Raw genomic sequence first — 25073 nt, 5'->3', positions numbered from 1 at the left:
TCAAGTTCAGGAGCACATGGAAAAAAAGGTATCCCAGAGATCTTAATGAGCATCTTTTCTCCTCCAGGGCTCTACCTGTGCCCTCTTTTTCTGTCTGTGGTACTCTAATTTGTTCTTGCTATGTTTGGTAGGCAGCTGTTCTAAGTTTTTCCCTTGCTGCTCCTTTCTGTACGCTCCTACAATCTTCACCCCAGAGCTGATGAGTCTCTTTCATTTTGACCTGCAGTATCTCCGTGAATTGCGGAGCTGAGCCCTGCCATCTAGACTGCCTTTCTGCTTCATTTTGCTTCTGACCTAAACCCCCCCTGCTATTCCAGGCCTGGCCTCTCATGACCAGAGACTGCTGACTCATCCTGGCCTGTGCCAAGCTGTGCAGTCGCTTAGCGATGTGGACAGGAGTCGAAGGACTAGAATGAGATCACTGAACTCATTTCACTTGTTGCTTACGGTACAGTCCAGCATGAGCTGGAAATGTAGGAACCTCAGCCTCCCGAGCAGAAAGAGTAAGTAGATTAAACACACTGCATCACCAAGTCCTCAACAAGCAGTAGTGGGGTGGCGGGTGGAGTTGGCTTTTTCATGGCCGTGTCTAGGGCATTCCGGTTCATCAGGAATGTTCCTTTGTCCTCTCCTTCCTCTCCTCCACAATCGCACCCTCCCCCCACCCCTTCCCTGAACTTCCCTTCTGAAAATGTCTGGATGGCACAGCAATGATCTGGGCAGAAATGAAATTTTGCTAATAAGCAGCCTCCACAAGAAATCCTAGAACGGTGACACTGTTGAAACTGCTTAGTTTGTCTACTGGGAACTGACATGAACTTCCCAACAGAATTCAAGGAAATGAAAAAAAAATCTTTTTTTTGTTCTCCTTTTCTTTCTGATTCTCTTTTTCTTTCTGTTTTGAGGGAGGTAGTTTCAGGAGACATGGCTGCATTCTGGTGTGGTGTAAAGTTTTCCGTCGGGAGACAATAATGAACATTCCTCTGGCAGGACGGGATGGGCTTTTTTTTTTTTTTTTTTTTTTGTTTCTCTTGCTGTTGTTTATTTATAAGACATTTCCTCTCAGTTAGTAGAAGTTAGATCGTAAGAGGCTCCAGTGATTTTCCTTCCACCTCCCCTCCCTAATTTCTGTGCTTCAGCACTCTGGAACACTGTGAACTTGACAAACTAATCAGAGCAGGGAGCTTAGCAGCCAGGCCTGGACACTCTCAAGAGACTGTGCTGATTCTCAGTCGATACTCCTTGGATCAGGAACCATAGTCCTGGTGAGTGGTGAGGTTCCAGAATTTGATGTGTCAAGGATTCTATTCTTGGTGTCTCTGAGGCAGTCAGGAAATAATGAGTGTTTTTAAAAAGGAAAAAAAGAATGCAGTTTTTTAAAAAAGCTACCAAACAATCCAACGGCCTGATGAAGATTTTACTGTGCACAGCTGAGAGCACTCTATGGACAATGGCTGAGCCTTGAGTCTGTGCTCAGGAGGAGCCTGCAGGCTTAGGTTTCACGCTGCCACCGATGGATGTCAGCCTTGGCAGGCCTGGCAAACATGCTTGTGGGAGGAGGGAGATAGGTGAGTGAGTGCAGCTGGGAGGTAGTAGTCGGGGTGGTAGGAGGGGGAAGTGAAAGTGGGATTCATGGTTTGTTTGGGGTTTCTCTCTACCAACTTTTCATGCATCTCTCTTCTGCACATTTACATTATGCTCAGAATACATAACCTACCCAGCTAAGCAAGAAAGAGAAGTGGATGCATAGCAGAAGAATATTGTTAATACTGTTCTTCTAAAGAGCACTTTGCTAAGAACTGGCTGTTTTTAAATGTTAGGGAAACTCCCTCCACCCGACCTTTAGAAAATATTATTTGTCATACCCTCTTCTTTATTCTTCTGCATTCATGATATCAAACAGAAGAATGCAAGGAGAATCCTTATTTGGTTCCAGGGAAATTTATCATTGTGACATAGGAAAACTAGATGACTGTCCTCACAGTATTAAACCCAAATATAGTATTGTCCTCAATATAAGAGATTCTGATTGAGTGTGCTCTGGGAAGTTGTCAAAGGAATGAAATGGGGGTGGTTGCATGCTGTCTGATATGAGACTAGCAGAGGAGTCAACAGACCAGCTTTTGGTTCCAATACATGCCTTCCGTGTCCTTGTTAATAATTCACACTCTCCCTGGAAGTGGAGTTTCAGTTGGAATGTGTATTTGTCTTTTACCATCAGGTCCCTACTTAGTTGCTCTTTCAGAGGTATTTGATCTTACTGTGTTTTCTTGTCTTCTTTCCAAGTTCAAGAATCCAGCATGTTCCAAAATATTAAGAGTGGAAAAAACAGAAAACAAAAAAACATGGTGGCCATAAAAGCATTTGACTGTGTGGCAGCATCTGAAGTGAATTGCTCTTTGGAGAGAGGGAGGAGTCTTTGATGTCCCCAATATGGTTCTCATAGGCTAAAACTTCCAAGAACCACAACCCAGCCTAAGGGGCACTTACTCGATGTTCTTAAATATTTGGAAAGAGATGCTATTTTATTGTTTTAGTTTTCCTTGCTATTAACACATTGCCAGTAGATTCCTCCTAAAACTTGAAAATGCTTTAGCAATAGTTGATTTTACATTTAACCAGATGTGTATTGTATGTGCCTGTTGTGTGTACTCTTGTCCAAGCTGGTACAGTCATCCAGCATATTACAGTGATACTTGGCTTTGGAATTTTGTTTGCTACTCTGGGCGATTCAGATTCTTAACCATTGAACTCACACATGCTCGTTTATTCCTGTGGTCCCTACAGACACTGACCCCTGCTACAGCCTCATCAGGGTCTGTCAGTGACCTCTAGAACAAAGAGTCAGCTTCCTTTCACAATTCCTGTAGTTTGTGAGGCACGTCAAATTCCTGAGCTGTCATTGCGATAGGAAGCAGTCCCAGAGTTTTATTAGGACCAGTGTGCTGAAAGTTTAATGGTATATAATGGAAAACTTGCCTATTTCAGTTAGGCCATGTTAGTTATGACCATACTACTTGTATGTATAATGTTTCTTGGGGATTTTCCATTAATTCTTTTTTTCTAAACAAAGAAGTTGAAAGGGAAAATAGCTAAATTTTTTTTAATTTTGATATAAAAAATGTGACTAGTTTTACCCCATTACCACCAAGACCTACGTTAGGTTGTGCCTTCCTCAGTTAATACTTAGGCTGCACAGACCGCTGGGAGAATTGTCTATTAATCTCTGGTAGGGATGATGTCTATTAGAACTGCACTGAGGGCAAGCTGTATATCTAATACTTAGAAAATATTTTATTATTGAAATCCTGTAGCCTGTACATGAAATTTTATGAGCATCTTTAAGCAGAAAACAGGTAAACACAAATATCTAAGAGTATATCCCAAGAGATGACATTTAAAAAATATAACCTGACGGAGAAATCTTCCTCATTGTTGCCAAGATCTGGAGTTCCACATGGCTGTGGAAGAAAGAATTCTATGGCTAAGTTGGGAGTATTTAAGTCAGAATTTGATCAGTACACCTTTGACAAAAAGGCAAGATAATGATGTATTTCTTTGCATTTAAATGGTTGTAAATGGTTACCTGATCTTTTCAAAACCTATGTTATAAACCTTCATAGTGTACTATCAATAATTCAGTTTTCCAGTGCTAATCCCCAAAATTTTTATTTCATTTCAGAGGATGCACGTTATAAAATGTATATTATCTTGCATGTGCATTTTTGCTGTAAGCACTTCCTATGTTATATTTATTTAATTAGGCAGTCACAAAGAGACACAAATGACATTGCTAAATAACAGAATTATCATTGCCCCAGTAAGAAATTATTCTTTCTTATTTATATACAAATGCTTTTTGATATTTATGTGATTCCTTTCAAAAGGTACATATCTTTAAACATTAGGACGAAGGCTTTGATTCATTATATCGTGTGATTGTATATGTATGTTATCTTATGCATAATCACATACCTATATTCAACTATTAAAAATATAACCAAATCCTAGCTAGGCTTACTTGCCTTTGAATTCAATCAAACGTTTTTCAAATCAACCATAAGTGAAATGTAGTTGACATTTTATCACACTGACAACACAGAAATTTTGCACAAATATTTATGAACAATATCTGCAAAAGATAAGATTTGGTTAGCTGATAAGATTGGTAATTATCCTTCATTGAACATACATGTTAGATTATGAGCCTAAATTCTATTTATGTACAACTTCAAAATATTAATTGCTATATGTATAAAGTACTTTAAAATTAAGTAGAAAGAAATTAAATTGCTTTTAATTATCTGAAATTTGAGAATATATTTAATGATTCACTTTATTTTGTAAGAATGAATTTATAGACAAATGACCCAGTTTATTCTAGTTTCTCGGCTACTTACTTGTACATTAAATACTTTGATGCTGTATTTACATATCAACATCAGCAACTATAATTTCCCAAATACCTTTTCAAGATAACCAGCCAAGACATATTCTTGTGAAGTCACACTTTTCTTTGAAGCTTTCCATAATAACCCAGATTAAAAGTGAACTTCCCCTTCTGACATTAATTGCATTTTAAAAATTGGTAGCTTTTGTTTGACACTTATCATGTACTGCTTTGAACTGAAGTTTTTTTATATGTATGAAACTACACGTGGTGAGAGGAAAGGTACTACATTTTATGTTTATTTATCTCCCTTCCAACCAATGTCAAATTGCCTTAATCTGAATGGAGGATCAGTGAATATGTGATGAATGAATGAATGGATGAATGGACGGATGATATCTATATGGCAGTGCATTGACATTGAGTACGTATTGCTTATCGTAAGGAAGAAATACATCCAGAAAACAAATCAACAGATCCTTCTATATCTGAATCCCTTAAACTCCCATATTAGATCTTCCAGCTAGCTGACAGCAACTCCAGTCATTTGCCAAGGTAGCTTTCCTAATCTCCACAATGCCCAGGTGATTTCTGATGGGACATGGAGTCTTGAGCTTGCAGTAGTTCCCTTCATTTTCCAGGACTCGTGAGGGGGCCAAACACCCAGGTTGGTCTGCTCCTGCAGTCTGAAAGTACCAGACTGGCCTCTAATGTATCATATTGACCAAAGGTTCCTCCAGCTTGTCAATACTTGCTTACAGTCAGTCAGTGGTTCCTCCTTTCCTCAAACTCAGCATCTAAGGAGCTCAGGCTGATGTCAGATATGGAAAGGCACGAAGACTAGCTATGAATGCCCGTGAACTAGACAGGAGGGGGTAGGGCAGACAGACAGCACAATAAAGAGAGGGGCAAGAGGACAGGCAGCCAAATCATTTCCACGATCTTAACAGGCACTAATTACACGCCCTGTTTTAGGCAAATAATAGCTGAAAATAGCCAAGGGCAATTGTTTCTCATGAATAAATAAAGAAATTGGTGGGATCTCTTGGTGCTTCCTCAGTCAGTAAGCTGGAGCACACTAAGGCACATTTGGTGCTCTGGACACATCGGAGGAGAGGGGCCCATTCCAACACCCTAAATGGTACCCTGCTGACATGAATAGCATCCAGAGACTAACTTCATATTACTACAAGCTGACCCTAATAAACAATAATTAAAAGAAGCTACAATATTTTGTGAAATTTAATTATATCTGTTATCAATTGTCAATCAATGGTCAATCAACTTGGCAATCCCCAAACTACATCTAATTCTGTCTCCTACACTGAGTTCTTTTCCAGAGCTTCTAATATATATAAATGATATGTACTAGTTTGATTTCCATCTCTTTTTATTTTTCCTATTTATCCTCCAGGAAACTAAATTCCTAGATGTAAGCAGCCAGAGGGAGAAAAAGGAGCGATTCACATAACGGATAATTAACCCTTTAACAATGGAAAGTTAACTCTCCATAGACATGCCAAAAACTGAAATGTTTTGTTGTTGAATATGTTCTCCTTTGGGTGTTAACACGTAGAGGACATCTCCATTAGCACAAACTTGGCACCAAACAGCCTGTTCATTCTCAAGCTACAAATGCCACACTCGCCTTCCAGTTCATTCTGGCAGGATTTGTAGCATGATGTCCTCTTGGGTAGTCATGTACAAACCACTCTGAGGGGCAAAATTGTATGAGTGCCTAATCCACTTTTGAAAATGAAAGAAAAGGATCTGTTTTTATGAAAAGCACCTAATAAGGAAAGACACAAATTGTAATAAAACGTGTTAGCACCTTGCATCTCCTGTTAATTGCCTTCCTAGTCAAAAGGAACCAAAGTAGTGTAATAAATGTTAGACGTACACCATACACAGAATGCAGAAAAATGTCTCTTCCTTTTAACAGTGAGTTAAAAGAGTAGCAAACCTTAAACTACCCATATTGCCTTAACTTAGGCTCCTGTCCTTATTCATCTACTTCATTTGTCTAATGAGGATAATAGTACCCATTTGACTTATTTACCAGCATTGTTATGAGGATCAGATTACAAAGACTGTCTCTTCATTACATTCATTAAACATGGATTTAACATTCATTCATTCACTCATTTATTTATTAATGCAGGAAACATTTTTGAACCATATTCTGTGTCAGATATTATTCTAGAAGCTAAAGCTTGATTCATTTATTAACAAATATTTATTAAGGAGCACATACTATGCACCTAGCACTTTTCTAAGGGCTGAGAATACTACAGTAAACAAAACAAACAGGCGTCTCTCTTCTCAAAATACTTACTTTTTAGGCAGGGGAAAATGATGACAAACAGGTACATATGTAAAATATAGAGTATGTTAGGTAGTGATAAGTGCTGTGGAGAAAAGCGAAATAAGAAAGAGAGACAGAGACAGAGAAAGATTGTGTGTGTGTGTATATGTGTGTGCGTGTCAGGAGTAAGGTTGCAATTTCAAACTGGGTAGAAACGGAATGCCTCACTAAGGGGACAACATTTGAGAAAGGTAAAGAAGCAAGTTTTGTGGATATCTAGGCAAAGGCATTTCTGGCCTGGAACTACCAAGTGCAAAGGCCCTGGACAGAAATGGAGTTATATCAGGCAAGTCTGAGGGGTAACAAGGAAGTCTGTGTGTAGGATCAGAGTGAGCAAGCAGGGGGATGGTAGATGTGGCAGGGAAGGCAGTGGGGGCCTGAGCACGTGGGCCTTTATATGCTGTTGTGAAGGTTTTGGCTTTGTCACTGACAATACAGAAGACATGACCTCAAGTTGCTCATTGGTGGAGAGACAGATAGGGAAGCAAGCAGGGATAATGGCGTATGCTAAGTATCATAACTGGAGGATGCTCAAGGAACCTAGGAGGCACAAAACAGTGAATGTTTACCCGAATGTACCTTGCGGTAGAGGATCAGGGAAAGCTTCAGAAAAGAGCTAATAGTCCCTTCTGGGCCTTGAAGGATTTTCCCAGATGGTCAGAGGGAGGAAGAACATTCAGTAAGAGGACCAGAAGGGGCAAAGACACTTAAAGAGGAAATAGCATAGCAGAGTTGGGGAACAGTATCACTAATGTTCAGTAGAGGAGTGTGGAGAAATGATGCTATAGATGTAGGCAGGGAACAATCATGTTGGGCCTTGACTGCTATGCAAAGATGTTTTAACTTCATCTTGGGGCATTTGGGGAGCCATTGAAAGGTTTTAAGTAGAGAAGGTTAATGATCAAATTGTGTTACAGAAGATCACTCTGGCAGCAGGGTGGAGGATAGATTGGAGGAATGGGAGAATAGAGACAGAAAAATGAGTTAGGAGGCAACTAAAATTGTTCAGACAGAACACAATGAAGCTCTGAACTAGGACAATAACTATGGGAATAGGGCGGAAGAGACACGTTCAAGAGATAAGAGGCAGAATGGACACAATTTAATAACCTTTGGGCTGGGCATCAGGAGAAGGAGGAGTTTTGGATTGCTCCCAGGTTTCTCCCTTATACAACTAAGCAAGAAAAGCTATGAGGAGGAGGAATGGGTTTTGTAGGCTGGGGGAAGATGATAAATTTGCTTTTGAATGTGTTAATTTTGAGATGTTGGGGAATTATCCAGACTGATGCCTGGTAGGCTGTTGGATTTAGTCAGGGAAGCTGGAGATAGGTCAGGGATAGAGATAAGTTTGGCAGTCATCTGAATCGTCAGCTTCAGGATAATAGTTAAAATGACAGAGTGGACTTTTCTCAAGGAAAATTTATTGACAGAAAGCAAAAGGGAGCAGATCCTTGGAGTAAAGCACATTTATGGCACAGAGAGAGAAAGAGGAGTCTTAGAGAAGATTATTCTGAGGAATTATTATGTGCCAGCCGTTGTGCTAGATTGTGGAGGAACCAAGATGACTAGTACCCAGATCCTGCCCTGAAAGCACTCACAGTTTGTAAAAATATAAGAGGTTTCTATCACCACCAACCATGGACAGTGCTTACAGAGGAAATGTCCAAGCATAACAGAGAAAGTAGTACAGAATATTTAATTAGCATTATGGCAGATTATAAAGGCAGAATCCTGGAAAGTTTGCTGCATGCATGTCACCATACAGTTCATTTCTGATTTCTCTAATACTTGTATGTGTATGTTCTGGTGTTAGCATGGGTTCAAGCTATTGGCAAAACAAGCCAGGTGTAAATTATGGTAGAATTGAAATCGATAGTGCTTTGAAGCACTGGAGTGCCCAGTTCACATCAGGGCATGCGTCTGTGTTCACTGAAACATGGCTATCAAGTGCACCTCGAGTCATTAGATGTGTTATCCAGTGAATAACAGCATAATGATATTTTAGCAGAGCAGCCTTATGATAAATTCTGCTTTAGTGAAACTCCATATACAGAGCAATTTCTCCTGGCCGTGTACATTGCATGGCAAAGAAAGGATATCCTGCTGTGTATCAGAAGGCTGTAATTTCATTTAGGGGTTCTATTGACATCGTAAACTGCAAGAGCAGAGCTCAAGTGGCTATTTAAGTCATAGGAACTTCAAGCTAAAATTACTGCCTAGTCCTAATCGCCACCTCCGAGGGACTCCTGCCTATATATATGTGTTTTATGTTTCTATCTGTGTGTCTATAAATACTCAAATCACTCCAGGGGCTGAGGTGATAAGCCATCCTAAAATATGACAGGTGTCTGTCACCTTTGTAGCTGGTATAGGCTAAGGGCTAAAAGCAGTTATATTATTCATTGAAGGTCAAATGTTAAAAGGGGGCAGAAACTCCCCAACAAGTTCAGAATATAGGTATTCTTGTTTTCCTGGTTGAAGACATTCTCTATTTCTGTTTAAGGTCAGAGTCTTCCAGCATGTTGAGGCTAGAAAAGTTGGGACCTTTAAACTTACCTGTACATCAGAGTTTATAGCTTGTACGTGTTTGCCCCATTCTTTCCTCTCTGCCTTGACCCATGATCTCTTGTGAAAATACTAGTACTGGATAGTCTTGGAATAGTATCCAGTAAGGTACAGATTATACAATGCCCCACAAAAGTGATTCCCTAGATGTCTAAAGGGTCCATTCTGTCCTGAGATATAGTCAAGCTGAAAATTGGAAGCCATAATAATTGACTTGAATGTTTATTTTCTGAAGAAAATAAATTTAAATAAAATTGCAAATTGTCAAATTGTGTTTATTAGATGATGCTTTGGAATTGACTCCAGGAGACCAACAAAGAAAGATTCAAAGCTATGTATGTTTCTCTTTGGTTTTTTTTTTTTTTTTTTTTTTTTTTTTTTTTGCTGTACGCGGGCCTCTCACTGTTGTGGCCTCTCCCGTTGCGGAGCACAGGCTCCGGACGCGCAGGCTCAGCGGCCATGGCTCACGGGCCCAGCCGCTCCGCGGCATATGGGATCCTCCCAGACCGGGGCACGAACCCGTATCCCCTGCATCGGCAGGCGGACTCTCAACCACTGCGCCACCAGGGAGGCCCTCTCTTTGGTTTTTAATGAAAATGTTTGTGCCCCTACATCAACTATCAACTTTGTCCAGAGAGGCCACTACAAAATTAGACACTGGAGTTTAAACTTATTCAGTCATTATGGCTGACATTTTATTTGGTCACCCTCTTTCCTGGGCTTCGAAATCATCTATCTACATACTGTCTTAAATTCAAAATCCCAGCAGGATTATCATGGTTCAGAAAACCACAATAGTAATAGAACTTATGACTCCTCATAAGGTACATGTGTTTTCAGTGATCTTACTAACCCTTATATCACCCTGTAGAGGAATGGAGGATGGAGAGGTCGATAGCTGGACCCATAATTAGTGGCTGAGACTGAAGTTTTTACTTTCCATATTAGCCTGACTATTGTTCTACTGCTTCATCACAATATTTCTTTATTGCTTAAATAGTATAATTAAAAATTAAAGTCTATAAGAGCTGAATCTCTCTCATCTGTTACCATGATATTTTCATTATATTCCTGAGCAACATAATATGCCATTGTCGCATTTCTGAGAAGCGATACTGCCCTAGTAAGAGTATCCTCAAATCATTTATATCCATGGGAATGTAAAAAAATAAAAAAGAGAGAGATTATGTAGACATAGATAAGCTCCGTCATGAAGAAGTACAACTCTCCTGTTGTTCTCCTGGACTTAGGCAGCATAGCAGAGTGATTAAGAGGGCAGGCTCTCTGGGCTGTGCCACTTGCTAGCTACATGACCCTAGGAAAGCTATTAAATTCTTGTGCCTTAGTTTCTTAATATATAAAATGGGGATGATAATGATACCTTCATCATAAAATTACTATGTGGAGTAAATGATCTAATAAATGTAAAATAATTAAACCAATACTTGATATACAGTAAGCACTCAATAAACATTAGCTGCTATTATAATCACCATTATCATCCTCCTCTTCATCGCTTATTCCTATACTATAGAGTCTTGGTTAATACCTGTTAGGAAAATCCCTACACATGTGTGTGCATGCACACACATACACACACGCAAACACACATGCACACACCTCATCCACCTAACAGTGCTTGCTTACCTCAGCTGTGGGCTTAAGTTTCACCTATATGTTAATTTCAATGTCTTCCTAAGCAGAGAACATATAAGGACTCCATGCTTTGGATGAGGTGGGTTTGATACTAAATTCAGCCTTCACACTGGTTTCAAGTATTTGATGAAGAATTACGCAGTGGCTGGTCCTCACTCCTATTACTCACTCTAGTTGTTTTCATCTCATCACTTAAGACCTTCCTAAATTATAAATTCTGTTAAGCATGATCTAGTCCAAATCTACTGATGGGTTCACCATTATAGTTTCAGCTCAATAAATAAATGTGCAGTAAATGAATGAATGAATGAATGTTCTATTTTCACCATCTTCACTTGGGTCCTAGTGCTGGCTACCTGTTGTTCTAAATGTTAACCTCATTGTTTATCTAGGCCAGTGCATTCACTAACCCTAGTTATTATTCTGTCTTCCAATCCAGATTCTGCTAGTTATTTTTCTCCTTTTGCCTGATTTGAAACTCTCAGTACGATATCCAGTCACTATAGTAGGCCTACCCTCCTATCTGCCTCATCTTTTCCTTTGTGGAACCATTGACACTATCCTTAGAACTGTGTTCTTTATGCCTCTGCCTATACCTTCTTCCCATTTGAAATCTGAACTTTAATCTTATAAGTGATTATTATCCATTTGTATTTTAATCTGATACCCTTGGTTCTAACCTTGATTTTGATCTTCATATCATGTGTTTCACACACCCTTTTGTATATTTATTATATTTTGAGAAAAATATGCTTACATCAATAGTAAGTGAAAGCTGATATCAAGCCCTATCTGTAAGAAACAGCATTCAACCACCTTAGCAGACCACGTGTTGTACCATTTGTTATGCCTCCACAATGGTCCTTATCTTAGTCCCTTGATAAATATCAGAGACCTGATATCCTGAACCTGGTCTTAGTTGCCGTATACCTGCTCCACCCCTAGGCTGATGCTAACAAACTTAATTAATGTAAAATTTCATTGAGCAATGTTGGCATTAGTGTAGAGTACATTTAATAGTAAATATCACATGTAAAAGGGAGAGAAACTAACAGCAAAATCCAACATCGTTGCAGCTGGTAAACACCATTCACCATTACATTTTGACGTATTTATTGTGTTCCTCTTATTGTCCCTTTATTTTTGAAGCGACTCATAAAAAGGAGAGAAAAAAATTTTTAAAGAAGAGGTACAATTTAAATTTAGAAACAAGTATGATACTAAACTTAATTAGTATTTCTCACAATAGTTAACAGGGTTACTATTATCACTGTTACTATTATCAGAGACAATACCTGCTTACAAGGAGCTTCTAGTTTGTATATTCTTGTTGCAGTGATTAGTATTAGGTCCTAAAACTAATTAGGTGGAAATCACTAGCCTGTTATTATGCACCAAAATGAGCAGTAAAGAAAGTCAGTGAGTGCTGCAAGAATTCACATCAGGGAGGTTTCTAATGGTTTATGGGAGGCTTGATAGCAGAGGGAGAACTTTAGCTGAGGATGTAAAAGCTAGGCATTGAAGGATAAAGGAAAAAGGGTCTTCTGGAGAGAAGGGAAGATGGCATGCAGTGCTGTGATACCAGATAACAGAGAAGTAGGGAGAACGAAGAAAAAATTTAACCTGAAAAAAGGCACAGCAATGGGAGTGAAGTTGATGCATACAGGAAGTAATGAAATTGGAAATAAGATCCATGTTCGTGAAGATTAGGACATGAATTTGGAAAGGCAGGTGGAGTCCAAAATTTATTTTATGTGGGTGATGAGAACAATAGCTGGCATACAGTTAGAACTCAATAAGGGTTTGCCGAATAATTGACACATTTTAGAGAGGCAAGCAAAAATAATGAAAGTGGTGTTTTAAGAGTTAACCTGGCTATAGTGTGCAGGGTGGTTTGAGGGGGTTGAGACTAGTCCGAGATGCCAGCTGAGAGGTAATTGCAATCATTCAGATGCAGACCAGCCAAAACTCAAATACAGTCATGACTGTGGTGATAAAAAAAAAGGGACATTTCTAGAAACATTAACGGCACTCTCTATATCTGTTTCCTACCAACCGTAACTTTAGCCCCACCATAACTTTAAATGGAAAGTATCTCCCAAATATGGGATCCTCTTTGCCTTTTGATTTGATTTTAGTGAAGTCCATCACTACTTATAAGGCAGGGTCAGTATGGAGAATGGACCCTGAGGCTTACTTAAGCCTCTAATCAGTGAAGCTTTATTATATTATATTCCTGAACGATGTAACATGCTCTCGAAGTTTGACTGCTTGGGGAATAAACTCAGGGGACACACAGACTCCTTTGGGTTCACACTTATGAGTTCCTGATAGGCAAGAGTCTGTGGGAAATCTAGCAAATCAAAGAGTGCTGATCCTCTCAGGAGAGATTCTGGAGGAGTGTTCTTAACTATATAGTTCTTAGCTCTCACTATCTAACTCCTGAAATAGCGACAGAACCCTTCTACATTTTCTCCCTTCCTTCTTCACTTAAACCAGATCAATACCAAAAGGAAACCTCAGTAGAGACTATATGCTAGCAGAGATTTCAAGAACATCCCAAGCTCTGTCTTACTCCTGGACGGTCTCAGAGACCCCAAGGGTATTCTTGTACTTGGTTGTGAGAAACAGTGCTCATTAACTTGTCTTTTGCTGTGTGCCATCATTATCAGTCATGCCCTGAGTTGGCCTTTTCTTTGGACAGTTCTGACATTTCTTGAAGGGTGACAATTGGACCAACATATAACATCTATATTCAACTTTTTATTGGCCGAGAGTCATGTGTGCACATTGCTGTGATTCCTTCCTAAGGCGAGTGCCCCATTTTATCTTATGGTTATTCGAGTGACTGCCTTTTCTTGCCTACTCAGAGCTCCTTCTAGACAGGACCATGCCTTACTTTTCTCTTTATGTTCTGGTTTCAGCATAACATATGCCCCACAGTAGATCACCAGTACACATTTATGGACTCTCTTGATTTCATACATTTTGAACAGGGACAGCCCTCCATGAGGCTTCCATCTCGAGTTCTGATGTGGAAAATACCTCCTAAGTGACGAACTCTTTTGGCTCCCCAACCAGGCAATCCCAGGTATTTACTAAGCCTAATTTTCCCCAGCAGTTGGCATAGGGAATGTAAAATTGATGGCTCTGCTGATCAAACCTGTCTGTCTGCAGAGTGTAGAGTGGTGCACCATTTAGAGGAAGGGTGTTTGGGAAATTAAACAAGGACTGTCTGAATAGGAGACCTGTCACCCTGCAATGGAATGACAGGCTTCTGCCCACAAACCAGGGTTAAGACCTTCATATTGTGGCTTCCTTTCACCCATTTGTGAGGAATGGGTCTCACCCCATTAGTGGGTGCATATGTTACACCACTGGAAGCTGTTATGCATCCTCCATAGGTCTGGATGAAGGAGCTGTAGCTACACATAAGTATGTACTTGCCAACAGATCTCTGTATTTATCTGCCTGTCAGTGGGAGCAGACAGGGCACAGCTCTTTGATGGTCAAGAACTGCAGGTCAAAGCCGTGCTCTTGCTGCTGCCACCGCCACTGTGATTGCTGTGGCTTTATCATTTGAATCCTGAAGGAGGCTAGGGGAGCTTGTTAGTTGTTGTTCCAGCCTAACCTGGGAGGCTAGCTCTGGTCACTGACATAATTATAGACCTTGCAAATGTTGACTGCCAATGTTGTTGTGGCCAGTGACGATGGACTCTTAAAACCATGGTTACCCACCATCTATCATCTTTCAATCGTGCCTCAAGAATACACACATCTCTGCTATCTCTGGGCACCATCTCTAATGCCTTTCGGATGCTGTGTGATCCTCCTGGATTCTGCCTGTTAAGTGTATTTCCTGCTGCAGGCTGCCTCTCAGCCTCTGTCCCACTCAAGAGACACACTCCCTCCCAGTAGGAAAAAATTATTGTGCTTCAGGCTTCTAATGGAAATAGTCTACTAAACTAGGTGCTTACTTTAGCAGCTATCACACCCCTACAACTATATACATCATTGGCCGTGGTCTTTACCATCTCAATATGAATATTCCTTGTGAGGAAAAAGATATTTCTCCCCCAAAGTGAAAACATACTAGTGATAACAATGTGAATTTATGATTACTTTGTATATAACTGAAGAAAACAAGCAGAGAAAACTTGTGTTTTTAATCTAGGCCTGTTTACCAGTTTAATTTGATAGTGGAAATTAATTGTGCAATTCTTACTATAACTACTGTACAACCACAATTAACAGACTTCTTTTTTATCATTGTTCTTCCTCTCATGCTTATAAGAGGGCATGGACCATTCTCTTCCCCCAAAATTCAATTTTCCTCAAGATTGTGGCATTATTGCAAAAGAAGTGACAGGAGTATTTTTGTTTTTTGGTTGGCTTGTGTAGTATCCATTTAGTAAAAGTCTGACTGAAAGATACAAGAAGTGAGCTCATCTGAGACAGCGCTTCCTGATTTTGCCTTTCTAAAAGGTAGGTGGCAAAGCAGGAGAGTTTTGTCTCAGACAGAATTTGGAAAGAAAGAGACTGTCTTGTCAAAGAGAGGTGAGATGATGTGAAAAGGGCTTATTTCTATATGTCAAAAAGGTATAAGACAGATATTTCATTGAATAGGAGATGGACTGGGTTCAAAGGTAGAGCTTCCTTTTCCTAGTTATTTTTATTTGATATGCTTTCCTTTTATTATTCTTCTTAATATCTGTACTATGCAACAAAGGCAAACTGACTTTTCTGAAGATCATCTTCAGTAGGGTAGAAATTAGTAATTTGATCAACTAGATCAACAGACAGTGAAATGAAAATGGAAAAAAAGGAATCCTGTATTTAATTAAAGTATGTTGCCTGAGCAAAGGCTTTTAAAAAATAAATTAGGGATTGGTAATTAAGAGTTACAGGTTGCTGCTTCTGTGAAAGTGAGCTAGGTAAGAACCCCATTTGACCTTTTGCTATCACTAAAAGCCCTAAAACTCAGTATGTGTATCAAAGTCGTGTTAAATGAACATGTAAGTTCATGGCTTGCTATGAGAGTCTGCACCTACTTAAAAGGCACAACAGAAATGCTGAAATGGGGCAATTCATTAGGAACAAAGAATTTTCTAGATTCTGTGGCAAAGGTTTCTCTAGGACAGCGTTTCCCAAACATCCCTGATGCTAAGAATCATCAGGGTTACACGTGAAATATGCATTTGTCTGGGTCCTCCCTCCTGCCACCAGACCTGGAGAATCATAAACTTCCATGGAGTGACCTTGGCATTTGTATCTGAAACAAGGAAACTAGTTGATTGTTAAGATCAGGGAAGTCTGGGAATACTGCTCTAAGAGGTTTTTTTAGAACATATAAAGAGGGGGACTGATGATTTTATATGTACACTTCTCCTATGTTCTTCCCAAGATTTCAGAGGCATTTCAAGAGAGTAAAAGAAGAGCCTTTCTTTATACCAATGATTTTTAAGCATCTCTTGTCTCTCCTTGTCCCTCCATATCAATGACCTTAAGACTTTGTATTCCCCTCTTCCCCACCCCTCATCCCTACCTAATAAATGGTCATATCATGAAATAAAAGTCCTTAGATTAGGAATTTGGAGCTTGAGTTCTAGTTCTGGCTGAAGCTAAGAGCTATGTGACCTTATATCTTCCATCACTTTAGTTTTCACATTAGAATAATGATGAGGTTGCACAAAATGTTGTTTGTGAACTATACCAGCTCTACATTGTTACGAATATTAAATAACTTCTGTAACCTTGTTTGGGGACCATATATGATGACTTCTGTGCTTGATGGGAGTGTGTATTCAGGTTTAGACATGTCCGTTAAGTATTATTTACAGACTTGTTACCTATTTCTGAAACCAAATTGAGTTACAATTTAATCTAAGATAATAAACTTTTTGGAAAATTTATTTTCTTCTTTTGACAGCTAGAAGTGTCTTCCATGGGAACTGTTGACAAGGGTTTGTCACATTGACAACCACATCATGGATACTGACTTGTTGAAAGAGTAAGAGAAGGTATGAGTGAATGAATGAATAATCTAGTGCCTGTTCTCCATGCTAACACTTTCAAGTCCATGGAAGCAAGGATGGTAATACTCTTCAGCTAAACATTGGAGGACTGGTAGTCAAAAAAATTCTTTAAATACACATACATGTCCATGACTTGGTTTTGCTACAAAGCTAAATGGAAAGCCCTTAGCTGACTACAACAATAAAAGTAGAAAATTAAAAGAAAGTGCCGCTCGAGTTTTGAAGGCGAAGATAGAGAAATGTAGCAGTAGAGGTTTACATTTCCTGAGCTCCCTTGTCAGCTCAGCATGTCCTCAGTGTAAATACACATGTGACAGTGGCCTATGCACTCATTCACACTTCAGAGAAGCCCTCGGTTTCCTTTTCTCGCTCCATTTTAGCAGTGGGCAGCCTGCAACCTTTTGATCAAGCTGACTTTGTACGTAACATGACTGAACTCCGCTATGCCAAACATCCTTGAGGAAGTTGACATTTGTGTACTTTGAAAGAAAAAAAAGAAAAGTGAATCCCAACTGCTTCCTCCTGCCCTTTTGATTAAGAGAACGGTAAGTCAGCAGGAGAGGTGCTGCTTTTAACATGCAGGGTGTGCAGAACTGATTGGTATTTTTCTTTGAAAAAAAGTAGAAAAGATTGATGTTAAACAACACTAATCAGAGTTGATTACAGGGACTGAATGAATTCATTGATGGGAAAGAGCCATGGTTCCAGAGACAACAAAAGAGATTAGATAATAGTCAGGGGAATAGTATTTGGAATAGTTCTGCTCATCTCTGACAACCAGGAATCAGAGCCCCTAGCTCTCTAACCACTCCTGGGAATAGACTTATCTGTACACTAAGTACAGTTCTCAGCTGGGAATGCTCTTCTCCCTGAGCTTTGTATGGCTGACTCTTTCTCTTCATTCATGTCCTCAGCCTTCCCTGATCACCTTATCTAAAGTGGTGCTTCCATCACAGCCTGGGTGAGCCCAACCCACCTCTGGGTAGCATATTCCCAAGTGCTACCCAGAGCTCTGTCTGGAACCACCTGCAGTTCCCTGCATGGACTATATTTTGCCTTGCCCTGTAATTTCTTTTCTGTCACCTCTACCTGGTGACCCTTCCCATCTCTCCTCATTAAAAGTCAGGGTCCCACACCTCTGTTCTCCCATGGTAATTTATGCTTAACTCATTTATAGCAGGCATCACCCCATGTTATAATTATTTGGATAGTTACTTTACCTTCTCCCCAATAGACTGAAATATTTCAGGGCAGGGACTGTAGCCTTTATCTTTACATCTTTAATGTTGGCAAAATACCCAGAATGTACTGGGCGTTTAACTAATGAAGAATGAATCAATCAATCAATCAATACTCCCTACGTACCTACCTCCTTGTTTTAAAATAATTGCCTGAAATAAATAACACAACCCATAGGAAGACATTTCTACCCAGAATGGATAACCCATTGGTTATCTGTTTACCAAAAAGGTAATGGAACAAAGGAAATGGGAAATCAAATTTAGGAGTTTAACACATGCTCTTTTCTGTGACCTCTAGTTTGTTCCAAATAGCACTCTGACTACATATATGAGGAAACCTTTGGAGAAACAGTTTGTTGGACTTATGCTATAATTTCTGAGTAGTGAATGAATGTGTTGATTACTTCACAAAAAGTAGGCTGCTGCTATTAAATTTATTATTAATTATAATGCACTGTTTATATAGGCTTCTCCTTTAGGAACCCCCAAGTATTCAACATACATCATCAACCTAATGCTATATTCTGCCTCATATTAATAATCTTATGGCTACTGAAGCCATCACCTGAGCACTTTAGAATCTTGATAAATATTATCAAATGCATATGTTACGCTCATTATTTTCAATAATCTCATACATTTAAATTCCTAGAGAAATGTGTTTTCTTCTTCTTATATATCATCAATTGGATTACCAGATCTTCTCCACTCAACACGTGGAAAGTAGAACATATGGGGAATCACCCCAGGCTTTTAGATGGGATTTCTCCCAACTAGTTCATAGCTGAAACATTTAATGACATTTTACATTTTACTAAAAATTCCATTGAGCTTACAAAGGAGCATCATACATCATAACATCATAAGAATGCTACAGAGCTAGGGAGGGAAGAACCTAGAGCATTTTATGGTTCAAGGTGATGGAGTCCCAGTGATGCTAAATACTGGCCACATTTGCCCAACTGTTGGCTACACCAGTGGCTAAAAGATCGGGGAGCAAGAGAACCATTTTATCATGGCAAGAACACTTTCATTTTCACTTTTATATGATATTATTCTTGAATTATTCAATCTCACATTTTTCACTGCATTTTCAACGCAGTTTTCAATCTTGCATTCTCCAGTATATCTTGGAGATCTTTTCATAGCAGTACATAGAGAGCTACATTAATCTTTTATTCAGTTGCACAGTATTCCATTATGTAAATGTATCATAGTTTATTCTGCCAGTTCCTATTTATAAACAATTTTTGTCATTTCAAACAATGCTCCAGTGAACAACCTTGTACATAAATCATTTCATAGATGTGCAGATTTTCTGCAGGATAAATTCTCAGAAGCAAAATTGTTGGTCAAAGGTTTACATGCATCTTAAATTTTGAGAAACTTTGCCAAATGGATCTCAACAGTGTTTGTATTACTGACTTCTCCCATTGGCAATATATGAAAGTGCCTTTTTACTCCCAGCCTCAACAAAGTAGTGTTTCTTCAAACTTTGGATTTTTGCCAGTTGTATAGGTAAAAGATGATATCTCACTGTATTTTCAGTTGGCCTTTTCCTTATTATGAGTGATGCCAAGCATCTTTTGATATGTTTAATGATTTTGGTGTTTGTTTTTTTATTAGGTGTCTGTTCATCTTTTGCCTTTTCTTTTGATTGGGTTCTTGGTCTTTTCTTATTGATGTCTTGCTATGTATACATTAAGGAGATAGTTCTTTTTTCTATATGTGTTGCAAATATTTTTCCCAGTTTGTCTTTTTTTTAATTACTTTGCTTATGATGTATATATATTTTTTGCCATACAGAAGTTTGCTTTTAATATAATCAGATTTACCAATCTTTTCTATTATGGCTTCTAGATACTGAGTCAGGTAGACAGTCCTTCCCCATGCCAAGATTATGAAAGGATTTGCCAATGTTTTCTTTTAGTACTTTGATAGCTTAGATTTTTATATTGAAAAATACATCTATTGAATGAGATTTTTTAATCCAAAAGATATTTTCAGGATAAAAGAGGATCTAGGAAAGAAAAGCCATAATGTTCCCAGAGCTTGATAAGCTGTGGCTAACCTGCTATCATTTGCATAGCATAGTAAATCTCATTCCTTTCTGCCAGCAGGATGCAATACAATTATGATGAAAGGGCCAATCTGGATTTTAAAAGGAAAATTAAGAATAACAATGTTTAGCCTTTTGAGGTCTTCACCTTTCCTCTTTCTGTATTGCTGTTTGTTTGTTTTTGCTTTTTATTTGTTTCTGTGAGAAGGCCACATGCTAGCAGAGAGGCTATAAGCTAATGGCATTATTTATTGGTTCAACTTCTAGTATCTTATGCGATTCAGCACTAAACCTTATTAATTATGAAATACAAACTGGTATAAAATAGTGCATAGAACCTAGCCCTTGGAGTCAGAAGCCTTGCGTTCATCTGGTATACCCCAGAGCATCTCTCCTTGCTATGATTTCCATCTGTAGTCAATGGAAAGAATGAGATCATTATCTCAAAAACAGTAAAAAAGCAAATAGACACATTTTTAAATGTTTGAGTACTATAGAAAATTAGTTCATGAAGTTATTAGCTGATGATATTTTCATATGATATGGCATATGAATTTTTAGAGGGAGGCTTTATGTAGAAAGCTTTATTTTCCCACATTCCAGTTAATATTTGCTCACACTCTTCTATATTTTTCCTTCAGGTTCAAAAGTGTTCTTTCAACAAGTATCTGTTTTAGGTGCTGGGGTTACACAGTGAACAAAACAGACACATTAAAAAAATTCTTGTCTTTAAAGAGCTAATATTTGGAGGAGAAAGGCAGAAAATAAACAAATGCATGCATAAAATATAAAGCATATCAGAAGTCTGTGAGTACAATAGAGAGCAAGAAAGAGGGAAGGGGATAGGAAGTGCTGGAAAAGGAGTTTTTCTTTGATGACTAGAATCAGGGAATCCTACACATTCAGCAATAACCTTTAAAGGATATGTAAGGATATCTCAGAGTTCCAAAGATACTAAAATGACTTTCTGTATCATAGGAAGAGCCAGAACTAAACTTACATAAGTAACCAATTATTTATGAACATATTGGTTCTATTCAAATTCAAATGACAGCTTATACCAAACTTTTCAACAGACATCTCACCTGTGCTTAGGTTACTCACGTCTCTCATCTAAGCCAGACTCACCATCAGCCTTTAGGCAACTCTATAGGATTTATTATTGAGAATGAAGGACCAAAGTCAATGTGATTAGGAGCTGGTAAGATTCTTGTTTTGTGATATGATTAATCTTAATAGATGAAACACAATAATCTTAGCTGGAGTAAGACATTAGATATGAAGACATTTTCTTTACCACTAATGTACCATCTCCCCTATGGAACCCAAAGCCTCAGAGTCTGTGATGTATTACAGTACTCTCTACTGAAATTATAATGCTTCTAGTTGTTAACTGAACTTTCTTCAGACTTAGATTATTGCCAGAGTGATGTTCTTTGGTTGGCACTTAAGTTCCTCTGTGATCTAGCCCTAATTTTCCTAAACATTACCAATTTTATTTCTTGCTACTCCCTTTCACAAACCAAATGATTTGCTTTTCCCACTGCATGATAACCTTTTTGTTCATATGGTTTATTCTGCTCAAAATGATTTCTCTTCCCTTTCTATACTTTGAAATCCCATCTATCCTTTAATACCTAGTTTAAAGGATTCTCCATCTGAAATCTCCTTCCTTAGCCATTTCTTGAGGTCATTACTCATAAATTGTATCTAGCTAACTATCTATTATTTATTTACCTATCTATCTATTGATTATCTATTTATCAATCATCTATCTATCTACCCATCCCCTAAGGTACTTGATATTTATTATATACTGAATAAATGGAAGAATGGTAAAATGAGGGGATAGCGGACAGATATGGGAATATGAACAGTAGTAAAATAAAAGTGGTCTTGAGTAGATCCTATAGTCTTCTTATGACAAAATATTAAATAAAATATAAGTGAGCCTTGTTTGAATTGGTCTAGAACAAGGGAGGCTGTCTGGTGGCTTCCCAGGCTGCTGTCATGTGTGAGATAATTTGGAACAAGATCTCCTTTTAGAATTTAAGAATACTTCTAGCTGATGTGTCCAAGCTACCCTATAACGGTGTAGACTATGCTGACCTCTCTCACTTGATACCCATTGGTATGCTGAGGTTGGATCTTGTTTCCTACCTGAGCTCTAAAGATAAGAAAGTGAATACATTTAATAAGGCTTTTGTGCCTCTGATTGGTTGAATCTGATGCTTTCAAACATCACTGCTTTTCCCAAGGTTTGGGCAGCACATAGTTTATTTTTTAAATTCCATTCTTTCTGAATGCTTTCCACAAGTAAAGGATGTGCTGAGAGAAAAAATTAAGGCATTGATTTAAGAATAAGTCCTGGTGCCTCAAGAAAAGGCAAGCACCAAGATGTAGCTGTTTGTTATAAGTGAATTGTGGGAGCATATAGCTTGGCCTCAGTTAGTAACATGACACACTCATATCTGATGAGACTACAGGGAGAAAATAGCACTTCAAGCCCAGAGTCAGGTTTAGTTATGATTTGAAGATGAAGTCAGTACTATTTAAAGTTTCATTTTATTTATAGGACTCACTAGTAAGTGTAGAGTTTCCAAAAAAGTAGAAGACATGGTTTCTGACCCAGAAGCCTTTCGAAATAATAAACATGATGAAGCTAATGCAAATAGTATTAATACATGTGACTGAAACTTATAACCAAACATACAGAGTAAATAGGGCACTAATAAATTTATCTAATTGGAAATCTCAAATTAAAGGAACTTTATAACTATTGTACATCATGTGTGGGATAGGGCCATAGGTGAAGTATTGTTGCATACAAATATCATTGGACTTCATAACCAGACAAAGGAAAAGAAGGAAATCATCTCTGGAAACTGCTGGAGTAGATCAAGAAATTACCAGACCAAGGAGGCTGAGGAAAGGGAGATAAGAGTATCTAGAAAGTGCTGCCAACACAGACTTCTCCCAGTATAACACTCATAGACCCAACCTCTACCTGAACCCCTGCCTTACATCAAGTCTTCATCTCAATCTGTTAGGAGTCTATTTTTCTATGATTTTATAATGCAGTTGCTCTGTGATTTGATAATAGAAGTTAAGCCTATACATTTTCATAATCACCTTCTCTAGAACACATCCATTATGCAAAAGAGGAAAACTTGTACAGCAATAATGATGATGTTTTATTTTAGATGTACTAAGTGTTTTCACTTATATTATCTCATTCGGTCCTCACAATAAACCTCTGAGGTAGGTGCTATCAATTTTAGAGGTGAGGAAAATAGAGTTCTAGAGAAATTTTATAACATTTTATTTGAAGTTCTCTCTCTGTCTCTCTCACACACACACACACACACACACACACACACAGAGAGAGAGCATTAGAAAGATACTAGAGAGATAAGAAAGTTCTGGGCATGGTTTATACCTGCGAGTAAGGAGTCACATAAATCTAATCTGGAAAATGATCTTAAGGACGATTTGAAATCAATCTGATGTAGATTTGAGTCTTCATCTGCTTCTTACTAGATCTGTGACACTCAGCAGTTTTTCAACATTCCTGAGTCTGAGTTTTTTCATCTATAAAATAGGAATAATAATAATAATAACAACAACAGAAGTATTTTGAGAATTGAATGAAAATAGTGTAAGTAAACTGCCCAACCCATAGAAATCAATCAATGGAAGTTAGCCATAATAAAAATAAGGATTATCATTATCATCTTATTTTCAATAACAGCAGCAACAAAGGTGGAAGATGCTTAAATTTGTTGAAAGGAGAATAAGGTACTTAAAGGATGTACAGTAACAGTAACACTCAGGTATCTGCATGGAAGAGAGGGTTAATACCCTTCTTCAGAAAATGATCCTGACCAAATAAAGTGTTTGAAGGTGTTGTAATCATTAGGTCAATTGCCTAAAAAATAACACCAAGTATACCACCTCTCTGTGTTCTTCCTTCACCTTTGAAGATGTTCTAAGGCTGGGTAACTTGCAGAGAAGCATCTCTGTGTGTTCAGAACAGAGCATTTCTGAGTCCTCTTGAAATGATTTCAGTGCAAATAATTGTGTGGTGTCATGAGGTCCCCCCTGCTCCAACTCCACGGAGATCATGAGGTGGCACAGGAATCATGCTTTTCAGGGAGCAATACCAGATGAAGGAAGACCTATGAAATTTGAGAAGTGTCACATATAGCTTATGCTGCTCCAAGAATGTCCTAGAAATAAAAAACTGTGTGGTGTTGGAGGGTGTTCAGGAAGCTATATAGCAAAACAGCTGTAGAGCTGTTTTGAGTCCTTCTGCCTAAAAGAATGAAAAGGATCCTTCTTACTCCTAAAGTAGAGCAGAGAAGAGACTTTGCAAACTGGACACAACCCACCAAAAATTCAACAGTGGTTATTGTTGGGTCAGAGAATTATGTTTTTTTTTCTTTTTTTATTTATTTATTCTTTTTTAGTGCTCTCAAATTTCTTATAACTAACATGAACTACTTTTACAAAATTTATTTTGGAAATTTTTTCTGTTAAAATATCATATATTGTAAACAAGAGAAAAACAAAGAAAAAATTCCTCATAACTTTGCCACTTAGATAACCTTATTGGCATTATTTTTTTAATTGAAGTATAATTGATGTACAATATTATATAAGTTGTAGGTGTGCAGTATAGTGATTCACAATTTTTAAAGGTTATACTCCACTTACAGCTATAAAATATTGGCTATATTTCCTGTGTAAAATATATCCTTGT

At 38.2% G+C, this 25073-nt stretch overlaps 1 protein-coding gene across 3 annotated transcripts in view; it reads left to right on the top strand.

The window, feature by feature from the left end:
* The first annotated feature begins 396 nt into the window (after positions 1–396).
* ZBTB20 (zinc finger and BTB domain containing 20) overlaps positions 397–25073 on the top strand; it is a 288208-nt gene continuing 263531 nt past the window's right edge. For 2 of the 3 annotated variants that reach the window (XM_060099876.1, XM_060099879.1), the window contains exon 1: positions 397–503. The gene's annotated coding sequence lies outside the window, so the exon portion shown is untranslated. Of the gene's footprint in view, positions 504–16905; positions 16997–25073 lie in introns of all 3 variants that reach the window. The other variant, XM_060099877.1, reaches the window with a different exon arrangement.

This window comes from Mesoplodon densirostris, chromosome 5 (genome assembly GCF_025265405.1).
Source record: "Mesoplodon densirostris isolate mMesDen1 chromosome 5, mMesDen1 primary haplotype, whole genome shotgun sequence".
In the NCBI taxonomy this organism is placed as follows: Eukaryota; Metazoa; Chordata; class Mammalia; order Artiodactyla; family Ziphiidae; genus Mesoplodon; species Mesoplodon densirostris.
This window is presented reverse-complemented; position numbering and strand designations above follow the sequence as displayed.